Source organism: Ranitomeya imitator, chromosome 3 (assembly GCF_032444005.1).
Source record: "Ranitomeya imitator isolate aRanImi1 chromosome 3, aRanImi1.pri, whole genome shotgun sequence".
Lineage (NCBI taxonomy): Eukaryota > Metazoa > Chordata > Amphibia > Anura > Dendrobatidae > Ranitomeya > Ranitomeya imitator.
The window spans coordinates 411,759,084-411,779,759 of NC_091284.1; the positions used below are offsets into that span (position 1 = coordinate 411,759,084).

The 20,676-nt window shown below is 53.7% G+C and overlaps 1 protein-coding gene across 2 annotated transcripts in view; it reads right to left on the bottom strand.

The window, feature by feature from the left end:
* The window catches only part of LOC138670097 (ultra-long-chain fatty acid omega-hydroxylase-like), an 86,820-nt gene that overhangs the window by 44,686 nt on the left and 21,458 nt on the right, over window positions 1–20,676 (bottom strand). The window lies entirely within an intron of this gene.

A 20,676-nucleotide genomic window follows, 5' to 3' on the forward strand; every position in this document is an offset into this window, starting at 1 on the left:
ATTCTCAAAAAGAATGATCTTCTAGTGTGTGTAGAACAAACAAGACAATTATAAGAGAGGATTATATGAGGACCAATTCACTGCGCTGTATAGAAAGGACCAGTTGAGCCGTGTAAAATGTAAATGAGTCTTGGTTATTTTGTATTTCAATGTGTACAAAGAGCAATACAAGTCATAGGAATTAAAGGGGTTGTCCACCATTTGGACAACTCCTTCTCATTCCTCAGGTTTCGCCCCATTAAAACATCTATACTCACCTCCGATGCCGACGCCGTTCCAGCAATGTCAGCATTCGAGTTCCCGGGGCTCACGAGAAGTTGTTATGTCACATGTACCCTGCGCCCAATCAGCGTGGCATCACTATCCCTGCCTTCGGACAAATCAAACATCAAGAGGCAGTCAAGAGAGCAGCCGCAGCCTTGAGTTCTTGATTATGTTCAGTACGTTCGAAGGCGGGGACAGTGATGCCCATGCTAATTGGGGCAGGGCTCACGTGACGTAATAACCTCACATGAGCCCAAGGACCGCGAGTGCCAACACCGCTGGCATGAGGTGAGTACAGGTGATTTTATTTTAACTGGGGCAAACATGAGGAATGAGGAGGAGTTTTCATAGTAGTGGACAACCTCTTAAAATATATTATATTAATACATGCGGTGGTGGTCAAAGACATAGCAGAAAAAACAAGTACAATTCTGAATAACAAAATACATGACACCATAAAACAATGACAACTGAACTGGTCACTGACAGTTTATTCTCCAAAATCACAAAGCAACACTGCAAACGAACATAGCCCAAGCACATCCACCTGCCCTCCGATAGATGCCACGGGTCACTATAGCCGTGGTTCATTGCTCTGTGGTTTTATAAAATTCACAGAGCTCTGATGTAATTGTGACTATATAATGAACCTGCCTCCTACAAACTGCAGCGGACATGCAGACTGGGCAGTGCGACACCGCCTAACACAAGGCGTTGCAGGCTGCATGCTACCATTGGATAACATATATTTAACTATGGCAAAATGAAAGATGACCCAGTAAAGTGCTTCAGTGGTTGCCCACTGTCTGGCTAAATTCCCACAAGTGTATAAAAAAAAATTGTCTGACTTTCAACCAGAAATCCCACATGATTTTTTTTTACCCCGATGTTTACCCTGGTTACCATTGTAAAAGTTAAAAAAAACAAACAGTACATACTCACATTCCGGTGTCTGTCACGTCCCCGTCATCAGCTTCACTGCACTGTGTCAGCGCCGGCCGGCCGTAACGCAGAGCACAGCGGTGACGTCACCGCTGTGCTCTGCTTTATGGCCGGCCGGTGCTGACAGTCAGTGCAGGGAAGCTGACGCCGGGGGACATGACAGACACCGGAATGTATGTACTGTTTTTTTTTTTTTAACTTTTACAATGGTAACCAGGGTAAACATCGGGTTACTAAGCGCGGCCCTGCGCTTAGTAAACCGATGTTTACCCTGGTTACCAGTGAACACACCGCTGGATCGGCGTCACACACGCCGATCCAGCGATGACAGCGGGTGATCAGCGACCAAAAAAAAGGTCCTGATCATTCCCAGCAACCAACGATCTCCCAGCAGGGGCCTGATCGTTGGTCGCTGTCACGCCTAACGATTTCGTTAACGATATCGTTGCTACGTCACAAAAAGCAACGATATCGTTAACAAAATCGTTATGTGTGAAGGTACCTTAAGATTAGTGATGAGGTACACAGAGGTGCACATTACTTTGTGTTACGCCTGACTTTTAAGAGGCATGTGTCTCTTAATGAAAAAAGAGCCTCACACTCCATCATCAAGACCAGAGTAGAAAACGCTGGTCTTGATGAAGAATCAGGGCAAAAGCTTAAGTTGTAATCTATTGAGGAACTCTGAAAGTGTCTTAACCCCTTCCTGACCTTTGACGCCACGTAGGCGTCATGAAAGTCGGTGCCAATTCGACCCATGACGCCTATGTGGCGTCATGGAAAGATCGCGTCCCTGCAGATCCGGTGAAAGGGTTAACTCCCATTTCACCTGATCTGCAGGGACAGGGGGAGTGGTAGTTTAGCCCAGGGGGGGTGGCTTCACCCCCTCGTGGCTACGATTGCTCTGATTGGCTGTTGAAAGTGAAACTGCCAATCAGAGCGATTTGTAATATTTCACCTATTATAACTGGTGAAATATTACAATCCAGCCATGGCCGATGCTGCAATATCATCGGCCATGGCTGGAAATACTAATGTGCCCCCACCCCACCCCACCGATCGCCCCCCCCCAGCCCCCCGATCTGTCCGGTACACTGCTCCGGCTCCCCTCTGTCCTGTGCTCCGCTCCCCCCCGTGCTCTTGTCCACTCCCCCCGTGCTTCAATCACCCCCCCCGTGCTCCAATCACCCCCCCTGCACTCCGATCCACCCCCCTCCGTGCTCAGTTCCACCCCCCCGTGCTCCGTTCCACCCCCCGTGCTCCGTTCTAACCCCCCGTGCTCCGTTCCACCCCTCCCGCGCTCCGATTCACCCCCCCATGCTCCGATCCCCCCCCCATGCTCCCCCCCACCCCATCATACTTACCGATCCTGCCGGGGTCCGTCCGTCTTCTCCCCGGGCGCCGCCATCTTCCAAAATGGCGGGTGCATGCGCAGTGCGCCCGCCGAATCTGCCGGCCGGCAGATTCGTTCCAAAGTGCATTTTGATCACTGAGATATAATCTATCTCAGTGATCAAAATAAAAAAAATAATAAATGACCCCCCCCCCCCCTTTGTCACCCCCATAGGTAGGGACAATAAAAAAATAAAGAATTTTTTTTCCCACTAATGTTAGAATAGGGTTAGGGTTAGGGGTAGGGTTAGGGGTAGGGTTAGGAGTAGGGTTAGGGGTAGGGTTAGGGGTAGGGTTAGGGGTAGGGTTAGGGGCAGGGGTAGGGTTAGGGGTAGGGTTAGGGCTAGGGGTAGGGTTAGGGCTAGGGTTAGGGGTAGGGTTAGGGGTAGGGTTAGGGGTAGGGTTAGGGGTAGGGTTAGGGGTAGGGTTTCGGTATGTGCACACGTATTCTGCGGATTTTACCGATGCGGATTTGATAAATCCGCAGTGCTTAACCGCTGCGGATTTATGGCGGATTTACCGCGTTTTTTCTGCGCATTTCACTGCGCTTTTACAACTGCGATTTTCTATTGGAGCAGTTGTAAAACCGCTGCGGAATCCGCACAAAGAAGTGACATGCTGCGGAATGTAAACCGCTGCGTTTCCGTGCAGTTTTTCCGCAGCATGTGTACAGCGATTTTTGTTTCCCATATGTTTACATTGAACTGTAAACTCATGGGAAACTGCTGCGGATCCGCAGCGTTTTCCGCAGTGTGTGCACATACCTTTAGAATTAGGCCATGTGCACACGGTGCGGATTTGGCTGCGGATTGGCCGCTGCGGATTCGCAGCAGTGTTCCATCAGGTTTACAGTACCATGTAAACCTATGGAAAACCAAATCCGCTGTGCCCATGGTGCGGAAAATACCGCGCGGAAACGCTGCGTTGTATTTTCCGCAGCATGTCAATTCTTTGTGCGGATTCCGCAGCGTTTTACACCTGTTCCTCAATAGGAATCCGCAGGTGAAATCCGCACAAAAAACACTGGAAATCCGCGGAAAATCCGCAGGTAAAACGCAGTGCCTTTTACCCGCGGATTTTTCAAAAATGATGCTGAAAAATCTCACACGAATCCGCAACGTGGGCACATAGCCTTAGGGTTAGGGTTGGAATTAGGGTTGTGGTTAGGGTTAGGGGTGTGTTGGGATTAGGGTTAGGGGTGTGGGGGGTTAGTGTTGGAGTTAGAATTGAGGGGTTTCCACTGTTTAGGCACATCAGGGGTCTCCAAATGCAACATGGTGCCACCATTGATTCCAGCCAATCTCGTATTCAAAAAGTCAAATGGTGCTCCCTCAATTCCGAGCCCTGACGTGTGCCCAAACAGTGGTTTACCCCCACATATGGGGTACCAGCATACTCAGGATAAACTGCGCAACAATTACTGGGGTCCAATTTCTCCTGTTACTCTTGTGAAAAAAAAAAAAATGCTTGATAAAACATCATTTTTGAGGAAAGAAAAATGATTTATTATTTTCACGGCTCTACGTTGTAAACGTCTGTGAAGCACTTGGGGGTTCAAAGTGCTCACCACATATCTAGATAAGTTCCTTGGGTGGTCTAGTTCCTAAAATGGGGTCACTTGTGGGGGGTTTCTACTGTTTAGGCACACCAGGGGCTCTGCAAACGCAACGTGACGCCCGCAGACTATTCCATTAAAGTCTGCATTTCAAAAGTCACTACTTCCCTTCTGAGCCCCGACGTGTGCCCAAACAGTGGTTTACCTCCACACATGGGGTATCAGCGTACTCAGGAGAAACTGAACAACAACTTTTGGGGTCCAATTTCTCCTGTAACCCTTGGGAAAATAAAAAATTCTGGGCTAAATAATTATTTTTGAGGAAAGAAAACGTATTTATTATTTTCACGGCTCTGTATTATATACTTCTATGAAGCACTTGGGGGTTCAAAGTGCTCACCACACATCTAGATAAGTTCCTTTCGGGGTCTAGTTTCCAAAATGGGGTCACTTGTGGGGGGTTTATACTGTTTAGCCACATCAGGGGCTCTGCAAACGCAACGTGACGCCCGCAGAGCATTCCATCAAAGTCTGCATTTCAAAACGTCACTACTTCAATTCCGAGCCCCGGCATGTGCCCAAACAGTAGTTTACCCCAACATATGGGGTATCACCGTACTCAGGAGAAACTGGACAACAAATATTGGGGTCAAATTTCTCCTGTTACCCTTGGGAAAATTAAAAAATTCTGGGATAAATAATTATTTTTGAGGAAAGAAAACGTATTTATTATTTTCACGGCTATGCATTATAAACTTCTATGAAGCACTTGGGGGTTCAAAGTGCTCACCACACATCTAGATAAGTTCCTTTCGGGGTCTTGTTTCCAAAATGGGGTCACTTGTGGGGGTTTCTACTGTTTAGCCACATCAGGGGCTCTGCAAACGCAACGTGACCCCCGCAGAGCATTCCATCAAAGTCTGCATTTCAAAACGTCACTACTTCAATTCCGAGCCCCGGCATGTGCCCAAACAGTAGTTTACCCCCACATATGGGGTATCACCGTACTCAAGAGAAACTGGACAACAAATATTGGGGTCAAATTTCTCCTGTTACCCTTGGGAAAATTAAAAAATTCTGGGCTAAATAATTATTTTTGAGGAAAGAAAACGTATTTATTATTTTCACGGCTCTGCATTATAAACTTCTGTGAAGCACTTGGGGGTTCAAAGTGCTCACCACACATCTAGATAAGTTCCTTTCGGGGTCTAGTTTCCAAAATGGGGTCACTTGTGGGGGGTTTCTACTGTTAAGCCACATCAGGGGCTCTGCAAACGCAACGTGACGCCCACAGAGCATTCCATCAAAGTCTGCATTTCAAAACGTCACTACTTCACTTCCGAGCCCCGGCATGTGCCCAAACAGTGGTTTACCCCCACATATGGGGTATCAGCGTACTCAGGAGAAACTGGACAACAACTTTTGGGGTCAAATTTCTCCTGATACCCTTGGGAAAATAAAAAATTGCAGGCTAAAAGATCATTTTTGAGAAAATAATTTTTTTTTTTTTCATGGCTCTGCGTTATAAACTTCTGTGAAGTACTTGGGGGTTCAAAGTCCTCACCACACATTTAGATTAGTTCCTTTGGTGGACTAGTTTCCAAAATGGGGTCATTTCTGGGGGATCTCCAATGTTTAGGCACACAGGGGCTCTCCAAACGTGACATGGTCTCCGCTAATGATTGGAGCTAATTTTCCATTTAAAAAGCCAAATGGCGTGCCTTCCCTTCCGAGCCCTGCCGTGCGCTCAAACAGTGGTTTACCCCCACATATAGGGTATCAGCGTACTCAGGACAAACTGGTAAACAACATTTGGGGTCCAATTTCTCCTATTACCCTTGGCAAAATAGGAAATTCCAGGCTAAAAAATCATTTTTGAGGAAAGAAAAATTATTTTTTATTTTCATGGCTCTGCATTATAAACTTCTGTGAAGCACCTGGGGGTTTAAAGTGCTCAATATGCATCTAGATAAGTTCCTTGGGGGGTCTAGTTTCCAAAATAGGGTCACTTGTGGGGGAGCTCCAATGTTTAGGCACACAGGGGCTTTCCAAATGCGACATGGTGTCCGCTAACAATTGGAGCTAATTTTCCATTCAAAAAGTCAAATGGCGCGCCTTCCCTTCCGAGCCCTGCCGAGTGCCCAAACAGTGGTTTACGCCCACATGTGAGGTATCGGCGTACTCGGGAGAAATTGCCCAACAAATTTTATGATCCATTGTATCCTATTGCCCATGTGATAATGAAAAAATTGAGGCGAAAAGAATTTTTTTGTGAAAAAAAAGTACTTTTTCATTTTTACAGATCAATTTGTGAAGCACCTGAGGGTTTAAAGTGCTCACTAGGCATCTAAATAAGTTCCTTGGGGGGTCTAGTTTCCAAAATGGGGTCATGTGTGGGGGAGCGCCAATGTTTAGGCACACAGGAGCTTTCCAAACGCGACATGGTGACCGCTAACGATGGAGATAATTTTTCATTCAAAAAGTCAAATGGCGCTCCTTCCCTTCCGAGCCTTACCATGTGCCCAAACAGTGGTTTACCCCCACATATGAGGTATCAGTGTACTCAGGAGAAATTGCCCAACAAATTTTGGGATCCATTTTATCCTGTTGCCCATGTGAAAATGAAAAAATTGAGGCTAAAATAATTTTTTTGTGAAAAAAAAGTACTTTTTCATTTTTACGGATCAATTTGTGAAACACCTGGGGGTTCAAAGTGCTCACTATGCATCTAGATAAGTTCCCTGGGGCGTCTAGTTTCCAAAATGGGGTCACTTGTGGGGGAGCTCCAATTTTTAGGCACACGGGGGCTCTCCAAACGTGACATGGTGTCCGCTAAAGAGTGGAGCCAATTTTTGATTCAAAAAGTCAAATGGCGCTCCTTCCCTTCCAAGCCCTGCCGTGCGCCCAAACAGTGGTTTACCCCCACATATGAGGTATCAGCGTACTCAGGACAAATTGGACAACAACTTACGTGGTTCAGTTTCTCCTTTTACCATTGGGAAAATAAAAAAAATTGTTGCTAAAAGATAATGTTTGTGACTAAAAAGTTAAATGTTCATTTTTTCCTTCCATGTTGCTTCTGCTTCTGTGAAGCACCTGAAGGGTTAATAAACTTCTGGAATGTGGTTTTGAGTACCTTGAGGGGTGCAGTTTTTAGAATGGTGTCACTTTTGGGTATTTTCAGCCATATAGACCCCTCAAACTGACTTCAAATGTGAGGTGGTCCCTAAAAAAATGGTTTTGTAAATTTCGTTGTAAAAATGAGAAATCGCTGGTGAAATTTTGACCCTTATAACTTCCTAGCAAAAAAAAATTTTGTTTCCAAAATTGTGCTGATGTAAAGTAAACATGTGGGAAATGTTATTTATTAACTATTTTGTGTCACATAACTCTCTGGTTTAACAGAATAAGAATTCAAAATGTGAAAATTGCGAAATTTTCAAAATTTTTGCCAAATTTCCGTTTTTATCACAAATAAACGCATAATTTATTGACCTAAATTTACCACTAACATGAAGCCCAATATGTCACGAAAAAACAATCTCAGAACCGCTAGGATCCGTTGAAGCGTTCCTGAGTTATTACCTCATAAAGGGACACTGGTCAGAATTGCAAAAAACAGCAAGGTCTTTAACCCCTTCATGACCGGGGGATTTTTCGTTTTTCCGTGTTCGTTTTTCGCTCCCCTCCTTCCCAGAGCCATAACTTTTTTAATTTTCCGTCAATTTGGCCATGTGAGGGCTTATTTTTTGCGGGACGAGTTGTACTTTTGAAAGACATCATTGGTTTTAGCATGTCGTGTACTAGAAAACGGGAAAAAAATTCCAAGTGCGGTGAAATTGCAAAAAAAGTGCAATCCCACATTGGTTTTTTGTTTGGCTTTTTTGCTAGGTTCACTAAATGCTAAAAATGACCTGCCATTATGATTCTCCAGGTCATTACGAGTTCATAGACACCAAACATGACTAGGTTATTTTTTATCTAAGTGGTGAAAAAAAATTCCAAACTTTGCTAAAAAAAAAAAAAAAAAAATTGCGCCATTTTCCGATACTCGTAGCGTCTCCATTTTTCATCATCTGGGGTCGGTTGAGGGCTTATTTTTTGCGTGCCGAGATGACGTTTTTAATGATAGCATTTCGGTGCAGATACGTTCTTTTGATCGCCCGTTATTGCATTTTAATGCAATGTCGCGGCGACCAAAAAAACGTAATTCTGGCATTTCTAATTTTTTTCCCGCTACGCTGTTTAGCGATCAGGTTAATACTTTTTTTTAATTGATAGATCGGGTGATTCTGAGCGCGGCGATACCAAATATGCGTAGATTTGATATTTTTTTTATTGATTTATTTTGATTGGGGCGAAAGGGGGGTGATTTAAACTTTTATGTTTTTTTTATTTTTTTCACATTTTTTTAAACTTTTTTTTTTAACTTTTGCCATGCTTCAATAGCCTCCATGAGAGGCTAGAAGCAGGCATAGCACGATCGGCTCTGCTACATAGCAGCGATCTGCTGATCGCTGCTATGTAGCAGAATTGCACGTGTGCTGTGAGCGCCGACCACAGGGTGGCGCTCACAGCGACGGGCAATCAGTAACCATAGAGGTCTCAAGGACCTCTATGGTTACCATTCACAAGCATCGCCGACCCCCGATCATGTGACGGGGGTCGGCGATGATGTCATTTCCGGCCGCCCGGCCGGAAGCGGTAGTTAAATGCCGCTGTCTGCGTTTGACAGCGGCATTTAACTAGTTAATAGGTGCGGGCAGATCGCGATTCTGCCCGCGCCTATTACGGGCACATGTCAGCTGTTCAAAACAGCTGACATCTCCCGGCTTTGGTGCGGGCTCACCGCGGAGCCCTGCATCAAAGCAGGGGAGCCGGCATCGGACGGTATAGTACATCCGATGCCGGTAAGGGGTTAAGGTCAAAATAGGCTGGGTCATGAAGGGGTTAATTTCTGGCACTACCAGCACAGAGCAGATGAATTACAACATTGTATGAATACACTGAGTGACAGGCACTCTTTGTAGCGGCTCCACACTTTCTACAATAGATGAGGGTCACGACCATGACAATCCAGTCTCTTAACAGGACTACTCCTTCCCTGTCTCACAACTCTAAATAAATGTTAACACTTAACACCTCACATCTCTTTCTCCATCTCCCAGTGCCCCTACCACATCTCTCATCCCAGTGTAGGACTTTCCCATGTAAAGTATTTCAAACACATCAGAGAAAACATAGTCCACACTGTCCCTCTACTAAATTGCTCACGTTTCTCTCTCCCCCATAAAAAGATTTCCACCCTGCTATCCATATTGCCCCATACCACTTGAGTACTTCACTTTAACTCTCACCCAAACTTACAACTGTATTAATCCAGCCTTGACCCATCTCTAAAACTAACCACTGGCACCTTCCCTTCTTTTAAATATACAACCAATGCATCAATCCTTAAGACCACATACCTTGACCCATCCTCTTTGTCCAGATATTGTATAATCTCACAACAATATATGCATATTGATCTTCCCTTTTACTTCATTCAACTCATTTTTGGCAGACTACAAACCACATCTTAAGAAGCTGCTCAAGATCTGACATCTGCTGAAGCCTCAAACAGTTTAAACTCTCTAGATGTCAGAGCATAATAAATGCAAGATGTAAAAAAAAAAATCCTTGTACTCACCTCTCCGGTCTACGTCATGGCGAGTGCACATGTGCGGAAAAGTCCCTGGGCTTGTCAGATCCAGAAGTTCCGCCCTAGCATGAGGGACTCAGAACTCAGAGGCGACAATAAGATGATGTGATGAGAACCGGACTTGTCCAACAGCCTCCATTTTGCTAAATCCATGAAGAAGCAAATGACAAAAATCTGCATTTGGTCGAGTGCAGATTTTTATAAAATTCAAATAGAATACAATTCCATTCAAATACACTGCTCAAAAAATAAAAGGAACACTGAAATCCCACATCCTAGATATCACTGAAATATTCCAGTTGCAAGCCTTTTTTCATTTCATAGTGGAATGCTTTGAGAACAAAACATAAAACATGGAGATCTAGATTTTGAATGATACTCAAAATAAGAGTGGAAAATCAAATTACAGAATAATCCAACTTCAGTGGAAATGCCTCAAGACAAGGAAACCTACCAAGAATACTTAATGATGAAATCACCACTGAATGTAAGTAGATACAAATATGATATATCTCTCTTTTAATAAAGAACACCTCTTTGTATAAGATATAATACCAGCACCATAAAATCATTGGGATGCTCAGTAACAAATGTTAGGATATATGGAGTGCCCAATAATAATACCACATATAGGATCAACAGTGCTTCACTTATATTGAGATACCCACTGATTGGATGTGGGATTGAGTGGAGTGTACATATGTTTGGAAACTGTCGAATTATGGAACGGAGTGTGGAAGACTGGTTGTAGATGGGCATGGCAATCAGGGACTTCTCAGACACAAAATGTGCCCCAGCATATGGGAATTAATGTTTCCAGGAAAGCGGGTATGTGCTCATCAGGCCTGCGCTGTAGCATTATTGAGTCGCCCGCCAGGGCCATGGGGTACTCGGTACCGGGTCCTGCGTTCACAGGGGGATGTCACGGTGGCAACCCGGTCCGGCCCTGGGCACCCATGTAAAAGGGGAAAGGTCTTTAAAGGGAATAAAGTTTATGTTCGTGATGCCACCTGTGGTATTCGGTCAGTGGGGACCGATGCTGCTTTAAGGGGTCCTCTGGGGTGATGTTATGGCAGCTAGATGGTACACCTTCCCACAGGTGAAGTATATCCCCAGGGCTCCCGGTGTGTAGATGGAAGATGGTGAGAGGTGCAGTGAAGAACGAGGACACAGGTTTGCTGTCTCTTTACATTATTTACTGAAGACTTCAGCAGCCACAGTCCAGAGCACCAAATCACAGGGCAGGCAGGGTCTGGCCGGCTTGGAGGCAAGTTAGGAGTCCCTTTATCCAGGTGGAAATCAAAGCCTTCCTCTAGCTCCGTGGTGTTGTAGTCCCTTACTGCCTATGGCTTCAGATAAGGTCCTCACAGATGTTCTCTCTCTCTGTCCCCCGTATAGGATAGGACATGACCCATATGACTGGTGACTTGAGCAAGTTTATAGGGACTATAGCACGCTCCAGGCTCTAAGGGTGTCATCGTGCCTCCTGGGTACTAAGGCAGACAGGTAACTTGGAGTTCAGCTGTCCTGCCGGTCTCTGATGTAAGTCGTAGAGGCCCTTACTTCCTCAGTGTTCCGGCTACCGGTCTCTGCACCTCAGAAGGAGGCAGCCTGCTCGTGGCAGATGCTCCTGCTCTCCTGCACATTCACTGCAATCTATTCGGCTTTCTGTATGTCTCTTTCCAGGAACTGCTGCACTGCGGCTACACAGCTCCGTAAACCCTCTTCTGCCTCAGACTGCTCCAGTCTGTTTCCTGGCAAGAACTGACTAACTTTCCCTACAGACTACCATATATATGGGGAGTCACCTAGTGAATAGGATCAAAAGCTCCCCCTGGTGGCCTGGAGTGTGAATTTGTTGCATGCTTGTGTTTACCTGGTGCCAGTTATCCCTTCATGCCTCCAAACGTAACATGAGCTCCCCCGTGAGGGAATCAATGCTACTGTGACGACCAGGACCCTGGGGCGCCACATTATCACATCTATAATATGCATTAAATTATTGTATTTAGTGATATACATTTATTCTGAAAAAAATTCTATCCCTAAATACAATAATTTAATGCAAATTATAGATTATGCTACACCGCAGGCCTGATGAACGTGAATTTTTTTTCAATACATATTATATTCAGTATGTAATATAGGGGGCAAGTCACTGAGGGATCAGTGACCTGTCAGAAGCCGTACACATGAATACCTAAGCAGAGCACCACATGAAGACCTCCCCACAGGCTGCCTCGGAGAACAAGCATATTATTAACTCAAAACTGAAAATAAAGATTACGCAAAAACAACTACAAGACACATATCATGAATAGTGTTGACTTGAGCGATACCTTCCGATACCCAGAAGTATCGGTATCGGATTGGATCGGCCGATATCCCAAAAATATCAGATCTCGCCGATACCGATACCCGATACCGATGCAAGTCAATGGGACAAAAATATCGGAATGTAAATAAGCCATTTCTGACTCCTTAAACATCCTGTATTGGAGGGGGGAAGAGTGTGGGCGGTGCGTGGGCGGACACTGTGAGTGTCTGTGCACGCGGGGTCTGTGCCAGGGATATGTACCTGCCTACCGGGGCTCTCTGGGGCCTGTGCGGTGGGCAGGGTCTCTGTGCGGCGGGCGGGGGCTCTGTGCGGTGGGTGGTGTCTCTGCGGGGCGTGCGGGGATCTCTGCGGGGCACGCGGGGGTCTGTGCGGAGTGTGCGAGGGTCTCTGTGCGGCATGCCGGGGTCTCTGCCGGCCGCGTGGGGTCTCTGTGGCGGGTGGGGGTCTCTGCTGGCCATGCGGGGTCTCTGTGCGGCGTGCGGGGGTCTCTGCCGGCCGTGCGGAGTCTCTGCGGCGTGCGGGGGTCTGTGCGGGGCGTGCGGGGGTCTGTGTGGGGGTCTCTGCGGTGGGCGGGGTCTCTGTGCGGCGTGCGGGGGTCTCTGATGGCCGTGCGGGGGTCTGTGCAGGGGTCTGTGCAGCGGGCGGGGTCTCTGTGCGGCCTGCGGGGGTCTCTGTGGGGTGTGCGGGGGTCTGTGTGGGGCATGCAGGGGTCTGTGCGGCATGCGGGGGTCTCTACCGGCCGTGCGGGGGTCAGTGCGGGGCATGCGGGGTCTGTGCGGGGGTCTCTGCGGCGGGTGGGTGTCTCTGCCAGCCGTGCTGGGGTCTGTGTGGGGCATGCGGGGGTCTCTGCCAGCCGTGCGGGGGTCTGTGCAGTGGGCGGGGCATGTGGGGGTCTGTGCGGGGGTCTCTGTGGCAGGCGGGGTCTCTGACAGCCATGTGGGGGTCTGTGCGGGGCATGCTGGGGTCTGTGCGTGGTGTGCGGGGGTCTCTGCCAGCCATGCGGGGGTCTGTTCGGGGGTCTGTGCAGCGGGCAGGGTCTCTGTGCGGCCTGCGGGGGTCTCTGTGGGGCGTGCGGGGGTCAGTGTAGGGCATGCGGGGGTCTGTGTGGCGTGCGGGGGTCTCTACCAGCCGTGCGGGGGTCGGTGCGGGACGTGTGGGGGTCTGTGCGGGGGTCTCTGCGGCGGGTGGGGGTCTCTGCCGGCCGTGCGGGGGTCTGTTCGGAGAGTGCAGGGGTCTCTGCCGGCCGTGCGGGGGTCTGTGTGGGGGTCTGTGTGGCGGGCAGGGTCTCTGTGCGGCGTCCGGGGGTCTCTGCCGGCCGTGCGGAGCATGCGGGGGTCTGTGCGGCGTGTGGGGGTCTCTGCCGGCCGTGCGGGTGTCTGTGCGGGGCGTGCGCGGCGTGCAGGGGTCTCTGCCGGCTGTGCCAGTGTCTGAGCGGGGCGTGCGGGGGTCTGTGCCGGGTGTACGGGGTTCTGTGCGGGGCATGCGTGGCGTGCGGGGGTCTCTGCCGGCCATGCGGGGGTCGGTGCGGGGCGTGTGGGGGTCTGTGCGGGGGTCTCTGCGGCGGGTGGGGGTCTCTGCCGGCCTTGTGGGGGTCTGTTCGGAGCGTGCAGGGGTCTCTGCCGGCCGTGCGGGGGTCTGTGTGGGGGTCTGTGTGGCGGGCAAGGTCTCTGTGCGGCATCCGGGGGTCTGTGCCGGCCGTGCGGAGCATGTGGGGGTCTGTGCGGCGTGCGGGGGTCTCTGCTGGCCGTGCGGGTGTCTGTGCGGGGCGTGCGCGGCGTGCAGGGGTCTCTGCCGGCTGTGCGGGGGTCTGGGCGGGTCGTGCGGGGGTCTGTGCCGGGTGTGCGGGAGTCTGTGCAGGGCATGCGCGGTGTGCGGGGGTCTCTGCCAGCCATGTGGGGGTCTGTGCAGGGCGTGCGGGGGTCTCTGCCGACCGTGTGGGGGTATGTGCGGCATGTGGGGGTCTCTGCTGGCCATGCGGGGGTCTGTGTGGCGGGCGGGGTCTCTGTGCGGTGTGCGGGGCTCTGCCGGCCGTGCGGGGGTCTGAGCGGGGGTCTGTGCGGGGCGTGCGGGGGTCTGTGCGGGGCAAGCGGGGGTCTGTGCGGGGCATGCGGGGGTCTCTGCCGGCCATGCGGGGGTCTGTGCGGGGGTCTATGCGGAGCGTGCGGGGGTCTCTGCCGGCCGTACAGGGGTCTGTGCGGGGCGTGCGGGGGTCTGTGTGGGGCGTGCGTGGGTCTGTGCGGGGTGTGCAGGGGTCTCTGCCAGCCATGCGGGGGTCTGTGCGGGGCATGCAGGGGTCTGTGCGGGGCATGCGCAGTGTGCAGGGGTCTCTGCCGGCCGTGCAGGGGTCTGTGCAGGGGTCTGTGCGGCATGCGGGGGTCTCTGCAGGCCGTGCGGGGCGTGCTGGGGTCTGTGCAGGGGTCTGTGTGGGGCGTGCGGGGGTCTGTGCGGCGTGTGGGGGTATCTGCCAGCCGTGCGGGGGTCTGTGCGGGGGTCTGTGCGGGGCATGTGTGGGTCTCTGCTGGCCGTGCGGGGGTCTGTGTGGGGGTCTATGCGGGGCGTGCGGGGGTCTCTGCCGGCCGTGCGGGGGTCTGTGCGGGCCATGCGGGGGACTGTGTGGGGTGTGCAGGGGTCTCTGCCGGCCATGCAGGGGTCTGTGCGGGGCCTGCGGGGGTCTGTGTGGGGCGTGCGCAGTGTGCGGGGGTCTCTGCCGACCGTGCAGGGGTCTGTGCGGGGTCTGTGCGGCGTGCGGGGGTCTCTGCCAGCTGTGCGGGGGTCTGTGCGGGGCGTGCGGGGGTCTGTGCCGGGTGTACGGGGTTCTGTGCGGGGCATGCGTGGTGTGCGGGGGTCTCTGCCGGCCATGCGGGGGTCGGTGCGGGGCGTGTGGGGGTCTGTGCGGGGGTCTCTGCGGCGGGTGGGGGTCTCTGCCGACCTTGTGGGGGTCTGTTCGGAGCGTGCAGGGGTCTCTGCCGGCCGTGCGGGGGTCTGTGTGGGGGTCTGTGTGGCTGGCAGGGTCTCTGTGCGGCATCCGGGGGTCTGTGCCGGCCGTGCAGAGCATGCGGGGGTCTGTGCGGCGTGCGGGGGTCTCTGCTGGCCGTGCGGGTGTCTGTGCGGGGCGTGCGCGGCGTGCAGGGGTCTCTGCCGGCTCTGCGGGGGTCTGTGCGGGTCGTGCGGCGGTCTGTGCCGGGTGTGCGGGAGTCTGTGCAGGGCATGCGCGGTGTGCGGGGGTCTCTGCCAGCCATGTGGGGGTCTGTGCGGCGTGTGGGGTTCTCTGCCGGCCGTGCGGGGGTCTGTGCGGGGCGTGCGGGGGTCCGTGCGGGGCGTGCGGGGGTCTCTGCCGACCGTGTGGGGGTATGTGCGGCGTGTGGGGGTCTCTGCTGGCCATGCGGGGGTCTGTGTGGCGGGCGGGGTCTCTGTGCGGTGTGCGGGGCTCTGCCGGCCGTGCGGGGGTCTGAGCGGGGGTCTGTGCGGGGCGTGCGGGGGTCTGTGCGGGGCATGCGGGGGTCTCTGCCGGCCATGCGGGGGTCTGTGCGAGGGTCTATGCGGAGCGTGCGGGGGTCTCTGCCGGCCGTACGGGGGTCTGTGCGGGGCGTGCGGGGGTCTGTGTGGGGCGTGCATGGGTCTGTGCGGGGTGTGCAGGGGTCTCTGCCAGCCATGCGGGGGTCTGTGCGGGGCATGCGGGGGTCTGTGCGGGGCATGCGCAGTGTGCAGGGGTCTCTGCCGGCCGTGCAGGGGTCTGTGCAGGGGTCTGTGCGGCATGCGGGGGTCTCTGCGGGCCGTGCGGGGCGTACTGGGGTCTGTGCAGGGGTCTGTGTGGGGCGTGCGGGGGTCTGTGCGGCGTGTGGGGGTATCTGCCGGCCGTGCGGGGGTCTGTGCGGGGGTCTGTGCGGGGGTCTGTGCGGGGCATGTGTGGGTCTCTGCTGGCCGTGCGGGGGTCTGTGTGGGGGTCTATGCGGGGCGTGCGGGGGTCTCTGCCGGCCGTGCGGGGGTCTGTGCGGGCCATGCGGGGGACTGTGTGGGGTGTGCAGGGGTCTCTGCCGGCCATGCAGGGGTCTGTGCGGGGCCTGCGGGGGTCTGTGTGGGGCGTGCGCAGTGTGCGGGGGTCTCTGCCGACCGTGCAGGGGTCTGTGCGGGGTCTGTGCGGCGTGCGGGGGTCTCTGCCAGCTGTGCGGGGGTCTGTGCGGGGCGTGCGGGGGTCTGTGTCGGGTGTACGGGGTTCTGTGCGGGGCATGCGTGGTGTGCGGGGGTCTCTGCCGGCCATGCGGGGGTCGGTGCGGGGCGTGTGGGGGTCTGTGCGAGGGTCTCTGCGGCGGGTGGGGGTCTCTGCCGACCTTGTGGGGGTCTGTTCGGAGCGTGCAGGGGTCTCTGCCGGCCGTGCGGGGGTCTGTGTGGGGGTCTGTGTGGCTGGCAGGGTCTCTGTGCGGCATCCGGGGGTCTGTGCCGGCCGTGCAGAGCATGCGGGGGTCTGTGCGGCGTGCGGGGGTCTCTGCTGGCCGTGCGGGTGTCTGTGCGGGGCGTGCGCGGCGTGCAGGGGTCTCTGCCGGCTGTGCGGGGGTCTGTGCGGGTCGTGCTGCGGTCTGTGCCGGGTGTGCGGGAGTCTGTGCAGGGCATGCGCGGTGTGCGGGGGTCTCTGCCAGCCATGTGGGGGTCTGTGCGGCGTGTGGGGTTCTCTGCCGGCCGTGCGGGGGTCTGTGCGGGGCGTGCGGGGGTCCGTGCGGGGCGTGCGGGGGTCTCTGCCGACCGTGTGGGGGTATGTGCGGCGTGTGGGGGTCTCTGCTGGCCATGCGGGGGTCTGTGTGGCGGGCGGGGTCTCTGTGCGGTGTGCGGGGCTCTGCCGGCCGTGCGGGGGTCTGAGCGGGGGTCTGTGCGGGGCGTGCGGGGGTCTGTGCGGGGCATGCGGGGGTCTCTGCCGGCCATGCGGGGGTCTGTGCGAGGGTCTATGCGGAGCGTGCGGGGGTCTCTGCCGGCCGTACGGGGGTCTGTGCGGGGCGTGCGGGGGTCTGTGTGGGGCGTGCATGGGTCTGTGCGGGGTGTGCAGGGGTCTCTGCCAGCCATGCGGGGGTCTGTGCGGGGCATGCGGGGGTCTGTGCGGGGCATGCGCAGTGTGCAGGGGTCTCTGCCGGCCGTGCAGGGGTCTGTGCAGGGGTCTGTGCGGCATGCGGGGGTCTCTGCGGGCCGTGCGGGGCGTACTGGGGTCTGTGCAGGGGTCTGTGTGGGGCGTGCGGGGGTCTGTGCGGCGTGTGGGGGTATCTGCCGGCCGTGCGGGGGTCTGTGCGGGGGTCTGTGCGGGGGTCTGTGCGGGGCATGTGTGGGTCTCTGCCGGCCGTGCGGGGGTCTGTGTGGGGGTCTATGCGGGGCGTGCGGGGGTCTCTGCCGGCCGTGCGGGGGTCTGTGCGGGCCATGCAGGGGACTGTGTGGGGTGTGCAGGGGTCTCTGCCGGCCATGCAGGGGTCTGTGCGGGGCCTGCGGGGGTCTGTGTGGGGCGTGCGCAGTGTGCGGGGGTCTCTGCCGACCGTGCAGGGGTCTGTGCGGGGTCTGTGCGGCGTGCGGGGGTCTCTGCCAGCTGTGCGGGGGTCTGTGCGGGGCGTGCGGGGTCTGTGCCATCGGACGATGCCTGCTACACTGACAGTGATTGACACATTAGCCAATGATGGGACAGTAGTAGTCCCATCATCCGGCTAATGCGTTGAATTAAAAAAAAAAAAAATACTCCATACATACTCCATACATACTCCATAGAGTACATCCATGACATACAGTACATTAAACATAGATTACATACTCACCATTACTTGTCATTTGGATCCCCGAAGCCAGTGTCATCTGTAAAAAAGGTGAAAAAAACAAACAACCAATATACTACCTGTCCGCAGAAATCCACGAGTGTCCCACGACAATCTCCCGTGGAGAACAGCAAAGTCTCACTTTACGGCAATTGCTGCGTGGGAAAATTTCTCATGCAGCAATGCCATAAGTGAGGCTAGGGACTATTTTTTTTACAGCGGCGGAGGAATCCCTTCCTCCCATTATTGTGTATCTTGGGCCCCTGGAGAGCGGTTGCAACAGCTGTTGCTGCTGTTCTCTACGGGAGATCATCGTGGGACACTCGTGGATTTCTGCGGACAGGTAGTATATTGGTTGTTTGTTTTTTTCACCTTTTTTACAGATGACACTGGCTTCGGGGAACAAAGTGACAAGTAATGGTGAGTATGTAATCTATGTTTAATCTACTGTATGTCATGTATGTACTGTATGGAGTATGTATGGAGTATGTATGAAGTATTTTTTTTTTTCATTCAACACATTAGCCGGATGATGGAACTACTACTGTCCCATCATTGGCTAATGTGTCAATCACTGTCAGTGTAGCAGGCATCGTCCGATGGGACTTGTAGTCACATCGGATGATGCCTGCACTGAGACATGCCGCAGAGACCCCACACAGACCCCCGCACGGCCGGCAGAGACCCCCGCACGGCCCGCACAGACCCCCGCATGCCCCGCACAGATTCCCGCACAGACCCACACAGATCCCCGCACAGACCACCGCACGGCCGGCAGAGACCACCCGCATGCCCCGCACAGACCCCCGCATGGCCGGCAGAGACCCCCACATGCCCCGCACAAACCCCCACATGGCCGGCAGAGACCCCCGCATGTCCCGCACGCCTCGCACAGACCTCCCGCACAGACCCCCGCACGGAAGGCAGAGACCCTCGCACGCCGCACAGAGACCCCACCCGCCGCACAGACCCCCGCATGCCCCGCACAGACCCCCGCACGCCCCACACAGACCCCCGCACAGACCCCAGCACGGCCGCACAGAGACCCCACCTGCCGCACAGACCCTTGCACACCCCACACAGACATGGCCGGCAGAGACCCCCGCACGTCCTGCACAGACCCCCGCATGCCCCGCACAGACCCCCGCACGGCCGGCAGAGACCCCCACACGTCCTGCACAGACCCCCGCATGCCCCGCACAGACCCCCGCACGGCCGGCAGAGACCCCCACACGCCCTGCACAGACCCCCATATGGCCGGCAGAGACCCCCATACGCTCCGCACAGACCCCCGCATGGCCAGCAGAGACCCCCGCTTGCCGCACAGAGACCCCCGCCCGCCGCAGAGACCCCCGCACGCCGCACAGAGACCCCGCCCGCCGCACAGACCCCCGCACGCCCTGCACAGACCCCCGCACGACCGGCAGAGACCTCCGCATGCCGCACAGAGACCCCATCCGCCACACAGACCTCCGCACAGACCCCGCACGGCCGGCAGAGACCCCCACACGCCGCACAGAGACCCCGCCCACCGCATAGAGCCTCGGCACACATGCAGAGAGCCCCACGGTCATGCACAGACACCACCCGCACACACACACACAGTCTCCATCCACGCACAGCCCACACTTCTTTATACTGCATAATTGCACTATAGGAACTTCCGATTCCGATTTCCGATATCTCAAAAATATCGGAACTCGGTATTGGAATTCCAATACAGCGAATATCGGCCGATACCCAATATTTGCAGTATCGGAATGCTCAACACTAATCATGAACCAAGGCATCATTATAATCAGTAGAAAGGCACCAACTACAGCCTGGCACTGTCTGTAGGCTACTGAGCACAATCCTGCTGACAGGTTTCCTTTAAGACCTCTTTATTTACTCTTCACTTGTCTGTTTCTCACACAACTGTCTTCAAGATCTCTCTTGCATATCCCCCATACTCAGAAACTGATAGTCAGACTCTCCCAGCCACAAAATTTTGAAAAGCAAACGGATACACAAAAACCCTGCTTTCACTACCTTACTGCTGAAGCAGCTCCCATCCTTTCAGTTAGCAAAATCCGGCTAACGGACAAAAGGCCTGAGAACCGCCTCCCTCCACCGGGAATCTTCTTTGGCCTCTTGTGCGTCATGCTACTACAATGTGTTAGGCTAGTTAATCAAAAGAGGAGCTGAAGATGTCAGGAGGTAGAATTCAGTTCTCAGGGCTCCGCTCCTGCAACCACAGATTACTGACGGACCAGGTCCTGTGAATTGATTCTTTCCAACTCTAGTCCACAGGAACCAAGGTATGAAAAGGACAGCACAAACTGGGGGATTAAGCAGGGGTGCAGCATCACCCATTCCAGTCCAGATTCCAGTCTTGGCCGACACAAACATAACATACCTAAAAGGTTCATACCAGCTAACAGACGTTCAGTGGATACTGAAAGACACAGTCCCATCCCATAGCATTGAGAAAACTGATAAAGGACATGTGTCGTGAAACCTGAGAATTGCTATGGTCGCAAGTGAGATTATAGGCCTCTGTTGTTGTGAAGCACGTACAAACGTTGCTAAGAAACTTGCACCTTTGTAGATATGAAGCGGTTAACCTCTGTGTGAAACTGCATCATGGACGTTACTGTGCCTGACATTAATGATATCTGTTTTATTCTTCTGTCTGTCCAGTAAAGTTGCCTTTGAGTTTGAC